The following is a 16,785-nucleotide window of genomic DNA, read 5'->3' as shown; positions in this document are numbered from 1 at the left end:
CTTCATTGAAAAAGAAGGGTCAGCTAGTAAGCCTCTTGAACTTATCCATACTGATCTATGTGGACCATCAAGGAAAAAGTCACCTTGTGGAGAAGAATACTTTATTTTGTTCATTAATGATTTTTCCATAATGTGTTGGATAGGTCTTCTAAAGCATAAAGATGAATCATTTGAAAAATTCAAAGCCTTCAAAGCCTTGGTTGAAAATGAATCCGATTGCAAAATCAAATGCCTCAAATTTGATCAAGGAGGAGAATTTACCTTGGATGAATTCTTTGACTTTTGTGAACAACATGGAATAAAAAGGTAGTTCTCTACGACAAGGACTCCTCAACAAAATGGAGTGGTAGAAAGAATAAACAGAACTGTTCAACAAATGGCTCGAGCTATGCTAGATGAATCTGGAACTCCTGCAACCTTTTGGGGTGAAGCTGCATTCGCCGCCGTAACTATTCTCAACCAAGAAAATGCTCGGGTAAACATCACTCAAACTCCACATGAACTTTGGTATAGTAAGACTCCTAGTATAAAATACTTTAAAGTTTTTGGAAGCAAATGTTATATCAAAAGGACTAATGAAAAACTTGGTAAGTTTGAGCCTAGAGAAGATGAAGGTATTCTTCTTGGTTACTCTTCCCGAAGTAAAGGATATAAAAGTTATAATAAAAGACTTGGGAAAGTTGTTGAAAGTATTGATGTTGTAGATGATGAAGCATGTAAAAATCCAAAACAAATAAAAACCGAAGATTATGACAATGAAGAATATGGGGATTATTTTCCCACATCAAGTCACAATGATTCTGAAGAAGAAACCAATGAAGCACCAGAAGAAGAGATAACGATAGAAGAAAAGACTCAGTCCAGGTATGTTCAAAAAAATCATCCAGAAACTCAAATCTTAGGGGAAAAAGAGGCAGGTGTATAGACAAGAAGAACTATTATAAAAACCTCAAGCTATCTAGCATTACTATCCTCCACCGAACCTCAAAATGTAAATGAAGCATGCAAAGATGAATGTTGGGTCAAGGCCATGAATGAAGAACTTGAGAAAATTGAAAAGAATAATACTTGGGAATTAGTTCCTAGACCTCATGATAAAAATATCATAGGAACTAAATGGATATTCAAAAACAAGCTAAATGAAAATGGAGAAGTTATTAGAAACAAGGCCAGACTTGTTTGTAAAGGGTATGCTCAACAAGAAGGTATAGATTTTGAAGAAACTTTTGCACCTGTTGCTAGACTTGAAGCCATAAGGATGTTTCTTGCTCTTTCTAGCTTTCAGAAATTCAAAGTATACCAAATGGATGTAAAATATGCCTTCCTTAATGGAGATTTAGAAGAAGAAGTCTATATTAAACAACCAGAAGGATTCATTCTTGTAAAACATGCAAAACTTGTATGCAGACTCAAAGAGGCTCTCTATGGTCTAAAACAGGCTCCAAGGTCCTAGTATTACTACCTTGACAAATATCTACACCAACAGGATTTTTCAAAAGGGTCAGCAAATAGCAATCTATATATAAAGATTGACACTGATAAATTGTTAATAATTGTTGTTTATGTTGATGATATCATTTTTGGTAGCAATGAAGAATCCATGAGTCAGAATTTTGCTTTAGCAATGCAACAAGAATTTGAAATGTCCTTGCTTGATGAACTTACCTATTTTCTTGGTCTACAAGTTCAACAAAATAAAGATGGTATTTTTCTTTCACAAACCAAATATCTCAAATAGATCTTGAAAAGGTACGGCATGGAATATTCTAAACCTGTATGTACCCCAATGGTAATAGGATGCAATCTCAGCTCAAATTATGAATCAACAATAGTACATCAACCAACTTACAGATCCATGATTGGCAGTCTGCTTTATCTAATAGGTACCTGACTTGACATCATGCATGCAGTAGGAATAGTTGGAAGATTCCAAGCAAATCCAAAGGAATCACACCTTCAGGCAGTCAAAAGGATTTTCAAATATCTTCAAGGAACACAGAACTTTGTTTTATGGTATCCTAGAGATACATATCTTAATCTTCATGCATATACAGATGCAGATTGGGAAAGAAGTGTTGATGACAGAAAAAGCACTAGTGGTGGTGCATTCTATATGGGTTCCAGGTTAGTGTCTTGGTTCAGCAAGAAACAAAGTTCAATTGAGTTATCTACAGTTGAAGTAGAATATGTGGCTGTTGCATCTTGCTACACACAACTACTTTGGATGATGCAAACATTGCAAGACATTCAGATCACATGTACTCCACCCATCTCCATTCTATGTGATAATACAAGTGCCATCAGTATTTCAAAGAATCTAGTCATGCACTCCGAGACCAGTCACATAACCATCAAATACCATTTTCTACATGAACAAGTGCTTGAACAAAAGGTCAAATTGGAATATGTTCCCTCCAAAGAACAGGTTGTTGAAATATTCACTAAACCACTGCCCAGAGAGACATTTGAATATCTCAGACAAAAGATGGGAGTAGTTACTACATCATCCTGCTGTTAAATCAAAATTTTCAGAGAAAGGTTATAATACGCGAGTTTCATGAAGTGTAGTCATGTACACATGCGGGTTTCTGTGGGTCAAGGAGCGTATACATTTTTCAGAGAAGAAAAATAATGGGGCAAGCTATGATATGGGTGCTCTGACTGATATTGATGATTAATATGCTCTGTTCATTAATTTTATCTTACTAACAAAGATGCCTTGATCATTGACCTGTTAAAAATGCACAGGTAGCACCAGTTCAGGGGGAGCATTAGCCTTCACGTACATTCAACATTGTTGGCATTATGGTTGTTGAGTCTAGCTATGGCTTCAGATATTTATACCATTTGTTTCTCAAGTCATGTAAAAGTCTAGGGTGTGATATGTCTTCTCATACATTTGAATGAGTCCTCTTGGATAATTGATGTAATTTATATCACCACTTTACATGGGATGGATGATGTAATATTTCTTGTTTTTGTCATGTATAAACAATTGGTATATCCCCACTTGGTTGGGAGATGGATGTATGTATGAGTCATTGGTGATAGGAAGGTCATCCTCACATAGTTGAGTTATAGAGTCATGTTATTCTTTTAGAAAATATTTTTGCAGACTTTAGCATGGACGGTTTCAGTATATCTCAGCATGAGAGCTCAATCAAAGATTTCAACATGTACTCAGGGGAATCATGACCAACATAATGTATGTCAAAGGGAGAAATTATGTTGGTCCACCCTTTGCCCTTGATGTCAAGGGGGGAGAGTGACTTGGTGTTGTTGTTGCCATCAAGTCCAAAGGGGGAGATTATTGGCATTATGATACAGGTGTTGTCCTTGATGGCAACTCACTCAAATGAAATATCACAGTACAACATGTCAACAACAAATAATTACAGATCAGACTACAAAGAATGAAGAAAGAGAGGTATACGCAGGTTCACCTTGAAAAAGCTACGTATACACGCAGGTTCACTGAACACAAGTAGCCTATATGTACACATGCACTTTCACAGAAGGAAAAGCGCGTATATCTTGGAAAACTAAGTTTTTGGTCCAAGGTATTGGTCCAAGGTATTTGGTCAAAGGTATTAACCCTAGGTGTTTGGTCCAAGGTATTGGTCCTAAGTGGTTTTGTTCCATGGTATTGAGAAAGGCTTAAAACTATATAAAGAGGAGAAGATCATTAGGCCAAGTGTGCAAGTATCGAATATCTGATGAAGTGTGAGATCTAGTATGCAGGTTATTGGCTTATGGTGTTGTGCTTGATCTAAACCAAGGATGAACCTTAGCGGTTGATGAGGGATAAGATCTAATGATGGATCGGGACCTTAAGGCTTGAAATGAATTATCATTATGTGGTTTGATCATGTATAGTCTAGATCTAAATACTGACGCATGTGTTATTCTGTAAATATTATGATCTGGGTATAATTGAAGTCTGGAATAGCTACAGAATTATGAATTAATATTTGTAGATGTGTACGTTGGTTGGCTTTGATAAAAGTGTGTATACACGCTCATTCGACTCATGGAAGTAGTGTATACCTTATAAAGTATGTTTCAGTTGTTTTTGTTTGCTGTTGCAGAGTTCTAGGTTCTAGTTTGGGTTCTTGTGACTGTATTCTGATGACAATATTTTGAATGATTAGATTGATTGTGATTTGATGATGGGTTGTCAAAGTGATTGATTGATTCAGTTGTGGTTGATTCAGAAAGTGATGATTGAGTTTCAGTGATTGGTTGATGCAGATTTATTTGATGATAGAATTGTAATTATGATGTTGTTGATGGATCCAGTCTGGAAATTTATGAAACGTGGTCCTTGGAGGAAGAAAGAAGGTTGTAGCCTTCTGTAGGTCACCACCTACATACTAGTAAACATATCTCCTAGTACAAGAGTTAGGGGGTTGTAGCTCCCTTCCAGTAGTTGCTGGAGAATGAGAGAAGGTTGTAACCTTCTACAGGTAGAAGCCTACGTACTGGTATGAGTCTGCACCAATACAAGATTGTAAACATATTTTCTTATTATTAAAAGAAGACAAAGACGATAGCAGCAGGTGGTTTTTACCTGCACTGGGTTTCCACCTTATATATTGGTGCTCATGTGTGTTGCTTATGTGTGATGCTTTATTCTGCTTTTACTGCACTATCTAATAAATCTCTGATATACTAGTTAAAGTTCAATGCATGATAAATTGGCTAAATCAAAAGTTCTCTACATATACGCTAGTTGCTTTAAGTACAGTGGCGTGTACATGCTAGTTCACTTAGCTGAAGTAGCATATACAAATCTATTTGGGAAATAAAATTATTGATCTAATAATACTGATTCACCCCCCCTCTCAATATTATTTCCATCTAATGTATCTTCCAACCCATCTACATTGATGGTGCTAATATAGATCTAATCGACACGTACCTTGCAACAGAAGAAAAGGTCTCATCATAATCAATCCCCTCTACCTGTGAAAATGCACGGGACACAAATCTAGACTTATGGTTCTCCATGCTACCATCTATAGCTTTCTTTACCTTGTAAATCCAACAAGAGCTCACCACGGACATATCCTCCAGTCTCGGGACCACATCCCAAACACTGTTACAAACTATGGAGTCATACTCCTCCACCATAGCATCAACCCAAATCAGTTGTTGCACTGCTTCCTTAAAGGAAGATGGCTCTGTCACAACACATCCACTCATAAGATCCATGTGTCCAGTGTACCTCTCAGGTGACCTCCTCTTTCTACGTTGTGATGTGGCTGATCTCACATTCTCTCTATCATCTGACAACAATCTATATGCCTCTATGGAGCGCTTTCCCCCATCTCTATAAGACTCTACCTGAGTGGATTTCTCCACTCCCAGATCCTCTGGATGTGGCCACTCCACATAAATCTAAGGATCCTCCTCCTTAGGAGCTAAAATATCCTCAAGCATATGTAGCTGAAGCTCCCTCTAAAGGGAATATCACATGGCCTTCTCCTCATCAAATTTGAGATCTCTGCGGACCACTATCAACCTGCTGGTCGGCAAGTAGACTTGATAGTTGTGGGGTGTCTCAGTGTACCCCACAAATATCCCCAACTCCGTTGTTGGATCCAACTTCTTTCATGCATTTTTTTTCACATGGAAATATACCATTGACCCAAAGATCCTAAAGTAACCAACATCTGGCCTCTTACCGGAATAAGCCTCCTTTGGTGTCTTCATCCCAAGTATCCAATGCAAGCTATGATTCTGAACACAAACAGTTGTGTTGCATGCCTCAACCCACAAGAGGAGTGGGAGACCCTGATCATGCAAAATTTCCCTTGTTGCGCCTACTATACTTCTATTCTTCCTCTTTGCCACCCCATTCTGCTAAGGGTTATGGGGTTTCTTCAACTCCCGTTTAATCCCTTCTGATACACAAAAGTTCTTAAAATCATTTGAGACATACTCACCACCATTATCACTCCGTAGAGCTTTAACATTCTTGCCCAACTCTTTCTCCCCCAGTGCTTTAAATTCACAAAACTTTGTGAAGGTTTGATCCTTTTTCTGCATGAAAAATATCCAACATTTTCGAGAAAAGTCATCAACAAATATAACATAATACATGTGTTTGGCCATGAATACTATCGAGAATGTTCCACACACATCTGAATGGACTCACTCCAGAATAGCCTCAGCTCTACTATCTCTGTTGTGAAAGGAAGACTTGCTGTATTTACCCAAAGTACACCCCTTGCATGTATCAACTTGCTCTAGTGTACCTTTGGGCAAACTGGTGGAGATCTGTTGCATGAATTTCAAAGTCCCCCATGATGCAAGTGGCCCAATTGCCTGTGTCATAACTCACGAATGTATTGGTTCTGCACCATCTTTGCTTTCATGCTCAAAGCAACACAATCCTCTACCTCCAACTTATAGAGATTCTTCACCTGAATCCCTATCTTCTTTACTTGTCCCGTGGCTATGTGTTGAAGGAATGCCTTTCCTTTCAAGAGGATCACATCATAGCCTCTATCCTCAAGCATGGAAATATATACCAAGTTCTTCTTCAACCCGGGCACATACATAACATTCTTCAAAGTGAGGTGATCCCCTTGCTCCTTCTGAAAAGTAACTGTGCCCAATCTAGTTGCACTATACCTCCTATTGTCACCTCTCTCGATATGCATCTAGAGATGTTTCTCCTCTAGGCCACTGAATAACGCCTTGTCGCCAGTTATGTGGAATGAAGCTCCACTATCTAAGTACCACACACTTCCCATCATTATTGACACCATACATGAAATGAGGGAAAATTCCAATTTGAATTGAGAGGCCAAAGCCTCACCCATCAGTCCTCTTGAGGACTTCTTCTTGGACTTACTAAGTGGAAAATTTGTAGAAAATGGCCCAAGTTGTGACAATGAAAGCACTTAAATTTTGTCATGTCTTTCTTCTTACCTCCATGGAAAGAAACCTATTTGGAATGGGAAGATTTCCCTTTCCCCTTCTTCGCCTTAATCACTAAGGAACAGTTCTCTTGATCATCAGTGTTTGATGAAGATCCATCCCTGGTATTCCTCCTGATCTCCTCTTGCATCAAATCCGACCACATTCGTTTCCAATCTAGTAGCTTCTCCCGACCATTGACAAAGCCCTAATAACTATGAAAACTCTTTGGGAGTCCCAAAAGAGCAAGACTCACCATATCATCCTTGACAACCATGATTCCAACCCTTCTAAGTTCATCATGACATTGAGTGAACTTGGTCAAGTATTTTGGAATAGTCTCACCTTTCTACATTTTGATTTTTCATAGTTTGTCCTTCAATGCCAATTTCCTTTGGCCACTGATGTTTTGATACAAGTCCATCAATTCTTTACACATAGCATATGGAGTTTCCTTGCCATGGAAACTTGAGACAATGTGGTCTCAAACTCCCTTAAGGATTATTTGCCTCGCCTTCGCCACACACTTCTTCCATTCAGCTAGATTTTGTGCATTCGATGTTGATGGCTTAGAAATGCCTTGATCAAAAAATTCCTTCAAACCATTATCCTCTAGCACATCCTCCATTCTATCCTTCCAAGCAATATAATTCGAGTTGCCTTCCAAGGCATACTCGAGCTGCAAACCGTAGAACGACATCTGCCGATCCTGAAGTATGTACTGCAAATTTTAATTTCACTTGTAACCCAACACTCAAAACATCAAAATCTCCTCTAGTATACTATCTTCAGCTCCAATGCCATGTAGAATTTCCTGTAGATTCACAAGCTCATGTAATCTACTAAACAAGAGACAAAAATCTACTTTGGCTTTCAACTAGCGAAAGCCAATAGATCGATCAAAGAAATATGAACAAGAAGAAGACAAATCAATGGCACATAACACAATAAGTTTTTCTAGGGAAATCCACTACTCAAAACCCTACCTATCTGTATTGTATTAATAAAAAATATTAGTGAAGATACAAAGCTTGTTTTGTTGGGATGGGGTCCCCTGGGTCAGTTTTGGGGTTAAAATAACCCAAGTTTTGATGTAATTGTTGTAAGTAATGTAAAGTCTCCACGATTTGTGGATGTAGAGCACATAGATGGTTAGGAGTAAAAGGGGTTTTATCCCCTTGTTTATGTAAAAGTTGAGTCAGTTTTGAGATCCACCCATGGTCCACGGACCATGGGATTGTATGTAAAAATCTATAAGTAGGTGTGTATTAAAGAATCTAAGGGAGCATCTAATGTCATGATGGATAACAAATGAAGTATTGGAAGTCTTAGTGTAGAGAAGTGGGCCAAATAGGAGAGAAAGGATTTGCAGCTGAGTGCACAGAGGCCTAGGTAGAGTCCGCAGCTGAGTACACGGACCCCTACAGCTGAGTGCACAGGGTAGTTTTGAGTTTGTAAACCTGAACTGAAGATCAATAAAGAAGATTATTGAATAATTCTGTGTATTTTTGTTTATCTCTGTTTATTTCCGCTTACAATATATGTTGTGAATGAATGTTTCATTTATGAAATAGTGATCTAATGATGCTCAATTCTATCAAATAATTGTTAGATGATGTACACAAGCATGTTTATGTAATTTCGCGAAGACTCTAATGAATTATCTAATGTTTATTAATAATGTAAGCTTATCTATGTGAACCCTAGCTTAGGGTTGTTCTTTAATGCATGTATGTGGGTAAATCAACTGATAAAGGTATGCAAAATCCGATCATAGAACTTCGCGAAGGTCTAAGGGCTGTCTAGACAGAGTTGCAGTACTGAGTCATAGGGGCTTATAGATCTGCGTGAAGGCAAATCTCAGGTGCTAAAAAATATCACACTACTCTCTCGATGCGGAAACATGGTTCTAGCATTCCCCCCATATTGCTTCAAGAGAGACTTCATCTTACATTACGTGGGTTGTTGTCGAGAGGGCCAATAGTGTAAGGTTTTTTTGGTTGTTGCAACTAACTCTGAACTTGGGTCAGGACCCCCTAAGCCAAGAAATGGTTCTGTTACCAGGTCCAGGATCTACTTGAAGGAGATGTGTGATGTCGCATCACTGGAACTCGATGAAGAAAGAAATTGAAAAGTGGCTAGATAGAAAAATTCATGAATTCGCGGTGTAGGAAAACAAGAATCTGCACCTATCAAAAGAGTAGTGGTTGGACAGGTATTTGTATACGAAGATACACGAAATTTTCTTCTGCACCTTCCTAATCCAATTATACAAGTGGATAGCTAAGTTGGCAGACAGCCAAGGGAGGTGGAAGATTGATGGTCCAATAGTGTGGACTCCAAAACTGGTACGATGATTAGAAGCTCTAAAGACAAAATCACGCGGGCTGTTGATCACTGGCTTGATCGAATTATAGGAGGATTTGTTACAGAATTCATAGTTGATACCTCATTCAGCTACAATGAGGTAGAGAGAAGGTTTTTCAAGGGATTGCGAGGTAAGTATTTAAGATCTTTGAATACTTGGATTAAGATGTTGTTATGTGAAAAACGATTTATGCCATTGCCTTGATATTCAGAGCTATGCGAAGTGGAAAACTCTTTAGGGATCGAGAGAAATCAGGTCCAAAATATAGCCCGCTGATTGGAACTCCTTTGAGTGACGACAAGGGAGTGGTACAAAACTCACTATGGAGTGGTTTTCCAGCTGATAAGATAGGGTTTTCACAGACACATCATCCATCCACTCCACCTCCACCTCCACCTCCATTGCATACACCTTCACCGACACCTCTAGCACCACCTCCTCCATTCAACATGTCGAACACAATGAAGTTGTCGATTTTCAAGGGCATAGGGAGTGAAGATACAGATCAATTTTGGTTTGCTACGAATGATGTCTGGATAGCACAACGGATTACAGATGACAATATAAAGAAGGCACAATTGGTTACCACTATGTAGGATCACACACTAACTTGGTAAATTAAGTATTGTTCTGATAATCCTCTGGCTTTGCTAGAAGATACTAAGGTTGCTTTAAAAAAAGAGTTCAGTAAGCCTAATTCTGACTAGTAGTTAGTAGTTGGATTTAAGGAAATCACGATGAGGGTTGATGATGAGGGTTGATGAGAGTTATATCAAAGGTTGAAATGTGTAATTCGAGAAGCTAACATGCAGCTCAGAAATGGACAGCATCGCGAATGGTTTATAGCTTTGCTTCTACGTCACCTGAGAATTGATTTGTCACAACAGAAGATAGGAACCCAGGAAGAAGCCCTGGAAATTGCAATGATATTGCATGCAACACCCATTTGAGATGCAACCTTGGGGGTACAACAAATTCACTCCCAATTGTAGAGCCTCTGCTTGGAATTGCAGAGCTTGAAGAAAGAGAAGGAGAATAAACCAGAGGTGTGCACAGAAGTCTGTTGTCTAAAGTGCAAGAGCCAGGGGCATGATAAAGACCACTTCCCTATCTTCGCAAATTACATTATAGGAGGGGGACCAATTCCCCTGAAGCCAGAAGCCCCAGCAAGACCAAGGATGGGGGCTGCGCTATGGTGCACTATTTGTCAGGTTGCTGGAAAACATGCAACAGATAATTTTCGTTTGCTTCAAAATTTCGTTCAAACACCACAAAAGTTGTTATGTGACTTCTATAAATCCGTGGGCCGTGATGAGCACAATTGTCACAGCTATGAATTGATGATGGAAAGAATGCCTACGTACTAGATGCAAGCAGAAATGTGGCCTCCAAATCAGGGCGCCGGAGGAACACATGGAGGATATCAAGGGAGAGGACAAGGCCGTGGAAGAGGAGGACCTAGTAGAGGTTGAAAATAGGTTATTTGCTATAAATTTGGAATGCCAGGGCACTACATGCAGGAGTGTCAGAATTAGACACGCCTGTCGTGTCAATACTGCAGCCATTTTGACCACACTATAGAAGAATGCCATGTGTTGATAGCTAAGGTGTAGGAAAAGAAGGCACAATGTTAGCAACCTACACAGAACATACAAATAATGAGATTTGAGACCCGAGAAGAAGATCAAAATGTAAATATAGTGTTGAGAAGCAGAATAACGACTGGTAATGATAAGGGAAAACAACTTGAAGAGGATGGATGGGTCCGCGAGGCCCCAGAAAAGGAATTTGGATTTGATCTGGAGCATGTGAAGGAAACATTTAACAGGGCGGGAGATGAGGCTCACCACACAGATAGGAGACTACAATATGGACCAGGTCATTTTGGATCTAGGATCTGATGCGAATGCTTTTCCTAAACAAACATGGGAAAGAATGGGGAGACCTGCACTGCAGCGGTCTCCAATCTAGCTCAGAATGGTGAACTAGCAGAATATCATCTATATGGGACGATTATATAGAGTAACTGTTGATATCGAAGGTGCGAATGCGATGGCTGATTTTGAGGTGATAGAGATTGTTGATGACAACAATCCATACCCCGCGCTCCCGGGAAGTGACTCGGCCATTGACATGAATGGAGTTATCAACTTGAAGAAGAGGACAATGTCGTTTGAATGGAAATCACTTTGAGTTGTATTACCGTTAGACCCTACATAAGGAGCATGCTACACTGAACCGGTCTGCGACTATGAAGAGAGTGAGGATGAGCTAGATCAGATCTACAAAATAATAGTGCGAGACCAGGACTGGATCAATCCGATGGCAGATGGATGGATTGCATGGGACTGGGAGAGTTCCTGCACCTATGATTCAGATGAAGGGTTGGAACATTGGTAGAATCAACTACATGAAGTATCTACACTGCACTGCAACATGATGACTAAATCGTTGTGCTACATTTCTTTAGAGGTAAGGAACTTACCATATGTTTATCTCTGTTTATTTCCGCTTATAATATATGTTGTGAATGAATTCTGTGTTTATGAAATAGTGATATAATGATGTGTGATTCTATCAAATAACTGTTAGATGATGTACGCAAGCATGTTTATGTAATTTTGCGAAGACTCTGACGAATTATCTAATGTTTATTAATAATGTAAGCCTATCTATGTGAACCCTAGATTAGGGTTTTTCTTTAATGCACATAAGTGGGTAAATCAACTGATAAAGGTATGCAAAATCTGATCATAGACCTTCATGAAGGTCTAAGGGCTATTTAGACAGAGTTACAGTACTGAGCCCTAGGGGCTTATAGATCTGCACCAAGGTAGATCTCAGGTGCTAAAAGACATCACACTGCTCTCTGGATGCGAAAACTTGGTTCCAACACCCCCCCATACTTCTTTGGGTGAGACTGCAGCCTACGTTATGCGGGTTGTTGCTGAAAGGGCCAATAGTGCAAGGTTTTTTCGATTGGCACAACTAACTCTGAACCTGGGTCAGGACCCCCTAAGCCAACATGTTCTCACAAGAATAATTATGCACAACTATGCTTGAGTCTCTACCTCACAAGCCCGCTCTTAGCCAAAAATTAGCCAATTTCCACTACCTGCCAAGCCTTTATTTATTTGCGTAATTCCTAGGCTGAATAGCCCATATTAATGGAAATCCAATGCTTCCAAAACTACACAATCCAATCTAGGTCCTCTTCTTGATTGCATGCATGATCTATACAACTTAGTAAATCATACAACTAATAGTACATTGTCCCTGCACTCTAGTTTCAACTGGGTCTTTCTCATAACTAACATGCATGAGTTTTCAATGAGAGAATCTTCATTTATCTGGAGTATCACCTGTGGATGCTCCAGTGCACTAACTGACTGCTAATCCTCTACTAGTTCAACAAACAGTTAGAACTAGTTTAACTGCCTATAACTTAGTAAACTAAGTTATCTAATTACAACTCAATCTAAACTCATACTGGACCCCTAAAATTTAGGGACAACATTTACATGACTTCAAAAAGACTTCCAACTCAAAATTCCTAAGCTAATTAAGCAAATCAAACTTAATTAACTATTTACAAATTACTATGAGAACAGAATTCTATTTTAATTCTCAGTTTAAATTCAAGGACAAATTTAAACTAAAATTTCTTGTTTCCATTTCTCAAAAACATGTACACAACACCACATATACATTCATGCACACAACACCATATGTACATAATACCATATATACAACATGCACACAACACCATATGTACATAGCACTGCATATACAACATGTACATAGCACCATCTATACCCAACACTGCATATGTAATATACACACAACTCCATACAACATGCATACAACATCATATGTACACAATACTACATATACAACATTACACATCACCATAGGTATAATCATTGAATATACAATGTGGACAACATATACACAACAATACCGTTGCACATCCAAAACCATACTACCTCTACTAAGCAACCTTGCTTCTAGTGTCTCTCCACCATCTATGCTTATCCTAGCATGCTGCAAAGCAGAATGTTTTCATTCCATTGATGTATCCCTCGGTATTACTTGTCATAACATAAAGATAGCCATAACACAAGAAAACGATAACAATTCATATCCACATGATACTGACCTCATATATTTGTCATGACTACTCTTCCCACTTGATTCCTCATAAACGGAAACATCTTCATGCCTTTTACCTCCATAAGCAATCATTCCTCCACAAGAATGATCCCTGGTGACCCTGTCACACAATGACATACATACATACATGTATACATATAAACATCAACATAAGACAATCATGATTCTTGATGACCTTGTTAGATAACAATGTACATACATACATATATGCATATAAGCATTAGCATAAAGCAATCATGATCACATCATAATTACTAGATATCATAAGGCTAAGGTTAAGATAACTTCCTTTATTCATGCACAACATGCACAATATTTAGAACAACAGTTCCCAACATATCCAAGGTGTTTGAAACCTCAAATCCATTTACTTTACCCTTTCTGTTACCTTTCTCATACTTGTCCTATCACCATCCATTTACCTCAATGGACCCAACCAATCCAACTAGATTTCATATGCTTACTTTCAGCTACCCTTATACATGCACTAAGCTTCATCCAGGTCTTACATCAGATACCACACAACTCTCCCTGAACTCCATTAACTTTCCTATTTTTCAAACCAATTCCCAAGACTCAAGACATAAAGGCAAGGCAAGAAACAAACAAGAAGAAAACCATGAAAATCAATAACAATACGAAACCATAAAAAAAGTGGGAAGGTCTTGCACGAGACATAAACAAAACCGCAAATAAGTCTCAACAATTTACAAAATACCAAAAGCACAAGACTGGAAATAGACACCATGATTCCATCCCCACGGGTTTCCAATGCTTCCAAGTCAAATCTCAACTTGAGCCTTCTTTAAGATTTCATGGCAATCTATTTTTCCATGCAATCCCCTACATCATACTACCATAAACACATAATTGTCAGTTCATAAGTAAACATAACAACATACTAGTTACCTTACCTTGTCATACAAATGCCAATCATGTTACCCTACAACTACTCACACATATCAACCACATGTTCCAAATATCAAGACAATCATATATATCAATTTGAAATCAACCTTTACCAAGACTAACAATCATGTCATAATCCATAGTCAACTTATAGTCATTAGACATAATGATACAACTATCACCTACTTACACTCAAATTCATATCATTTATCTCAACACATATGTGTGAGTAAAACCATCTTAAAACAAGTTCATTTCTAGTGCTGCAACCTCACTTTGATGATTTGCACCTCTTTCTCTATCTCAGTCAACACATTAGAATCATAACATAACAACTACATCATGATGGCATAACTACATACAATGACCTCACAATGCATGTCCGACCTACCATACATGCATAACCATAACCATGACAATGCATGCATAACAACATATAGACACTGAAATTCATAACAAATGCATATACATCCGACATGCATTCATGACAAACGCATCCCATTAACAACATCATCAACTCCTACATGGAAACACAACTGTAACAATGACTACTACCATGCATACATAACAAGCACATATACAACCTACATGTATGCATGACAATCACATTATGCTCATCCATTCCTGGTGTTGAACCATGCTCTAATACCACTTTGTAACACCCTCATCCTACATCTACCCAAGTAACTAGCCAACTGGGGTAAATATGCGACGAGTCACCACTATAATGGGATTAAACCTCCTAGGTGACCTTACAGAAGTGGAATCGATGGAAACACATCACACATATCTTCCACATCAACAATAGAACTCCCAGGATCCATCCCAACCACTCAGGTAACCAGCCCCTGAGACCAACTAAAGTTTTAATTCATCAAACCCGTGTACGCTCCCTTGGTATGGACCAACGTGCATCTAGGAGGCTCCAAACGCTCGCACAACAAGGGAAAGTGAGCGTCCAAGGACATTCCTCCTTAGACCTATGCTTGTGACTCTGAGATTTGTGCCACTTTTTCAGGCCTAGAGCCTAGGTCACTGCCCAGAACTCAATGACACCTTCAGAAATGAATTTACACAACAGAACAATGATACATTTGCAAAAACATTAACAAGGACTAGGCTGAAACCCTACTATCCATGACAAAAATTTCATTAAACATGTCACAAACATGTAATCTACAAGTTTAAATAATAGATCTGAGCATAGGGGTCTCATAATTATCTAAGAATCGTTAAGAAGCATTGTTCCCTTATATCATTAGCAACATTATCATCTATTAGGTCATAGATGCATTGTTCATTCATTTACAAATCAAAGAGCCATACATCATTACTATCATAATACATGCTTATAACCAGTATAATAACAACAGAAATATCAAGGATACATCAACCATAGAATCCACATATAAACCAATACATTAACACATAAGATACTAAGGAAAGAACATATTATTAATGAATGCAAAAGATAACCCGGTATGGGACTACCACATTCCACCCAACCATAGATTAGCTGAGAAAAATATCTCTTTATCCAATCACCCTCGTGCCATATTCCAAGCATGAATGTGGGAGTCAAACCAAAAGCAACCAGGGAATCCTGAGGCTAAACCACCTCACCCTCATTAATAGAAACCAGGCTTTACCACAATCCACACCAGATCACTAGGCCAAAACAATAAACATGTAATAATAGGCTTTACCATGATCTCCACCAAATCACTAGGCCAAAACAAGCATGGTTTCCACTGCATTTCTCCACCTAAACCGTCAGGAATTTTCATGTCTCCTAGTCTCTTATGATTTATTGCAATCCACACTGAATCACTAGGCCTTAAATCGAGACTCCACCCTCTAGGATTTACCATATATCCCACCATTCATCGACAAGGATTCCTAGGCCTAATCAAGGGAAACCACCTCCAGGCTTTACCATATATCCTGCCATTAATGGGTCGAGGATACCTAGGCCCACTAAGGCACAAAATACCTGGCTTTACCGCAACCCACAGTCTGGTTCAGGGGTCACTAGGCTAGTGGCTTTAATGCAATTAGTCTAGTTTAGGGATCACTAGGCCATGTGTTATTTATTTTTAAGATCCACCTCACTCAGCTTCGAATCCATATGGAAATCCATCTCAACTAAAACATGAGAACCCCATCACACCATGGCTAGTTGGAAATGGCAAGGCTAGGTTGAAAACACTGTCACACCTGGAAAAACCCATGCCATGACATCAAAGAACCACATGAAATACCATGCATGCCAAATATAGCACAGAAAAAACACATGCAAATCAATCCCTGCAAAGAATCCCGTTGTAGCTACTTGATCCTTCTCTTCCTTGCTTTCTCCTTCCTTTCTCTTGCCTTCTTTTCCTTTCTTAATCCAATACCAAAGTGCT

Source organism: Pinus tabuliformis, chromosome 6 (assembly GCF_031772625.1).
Source record: "Pinus tabuliformis cultivar Carrire ecotype Pingquan chromosome 6, CPIR1, whole genome shotgun sequence".
Taxonomy (NCBI): domain Eukaryota; kingdom Viridiplantae; phylum Streptophyta; class Pinopsida; order Pinales; family Pinaceae; genus Pinus; species Pinus tabuliformis.
Note: the sequence above shows the minus strand (reverse complement) of the source record.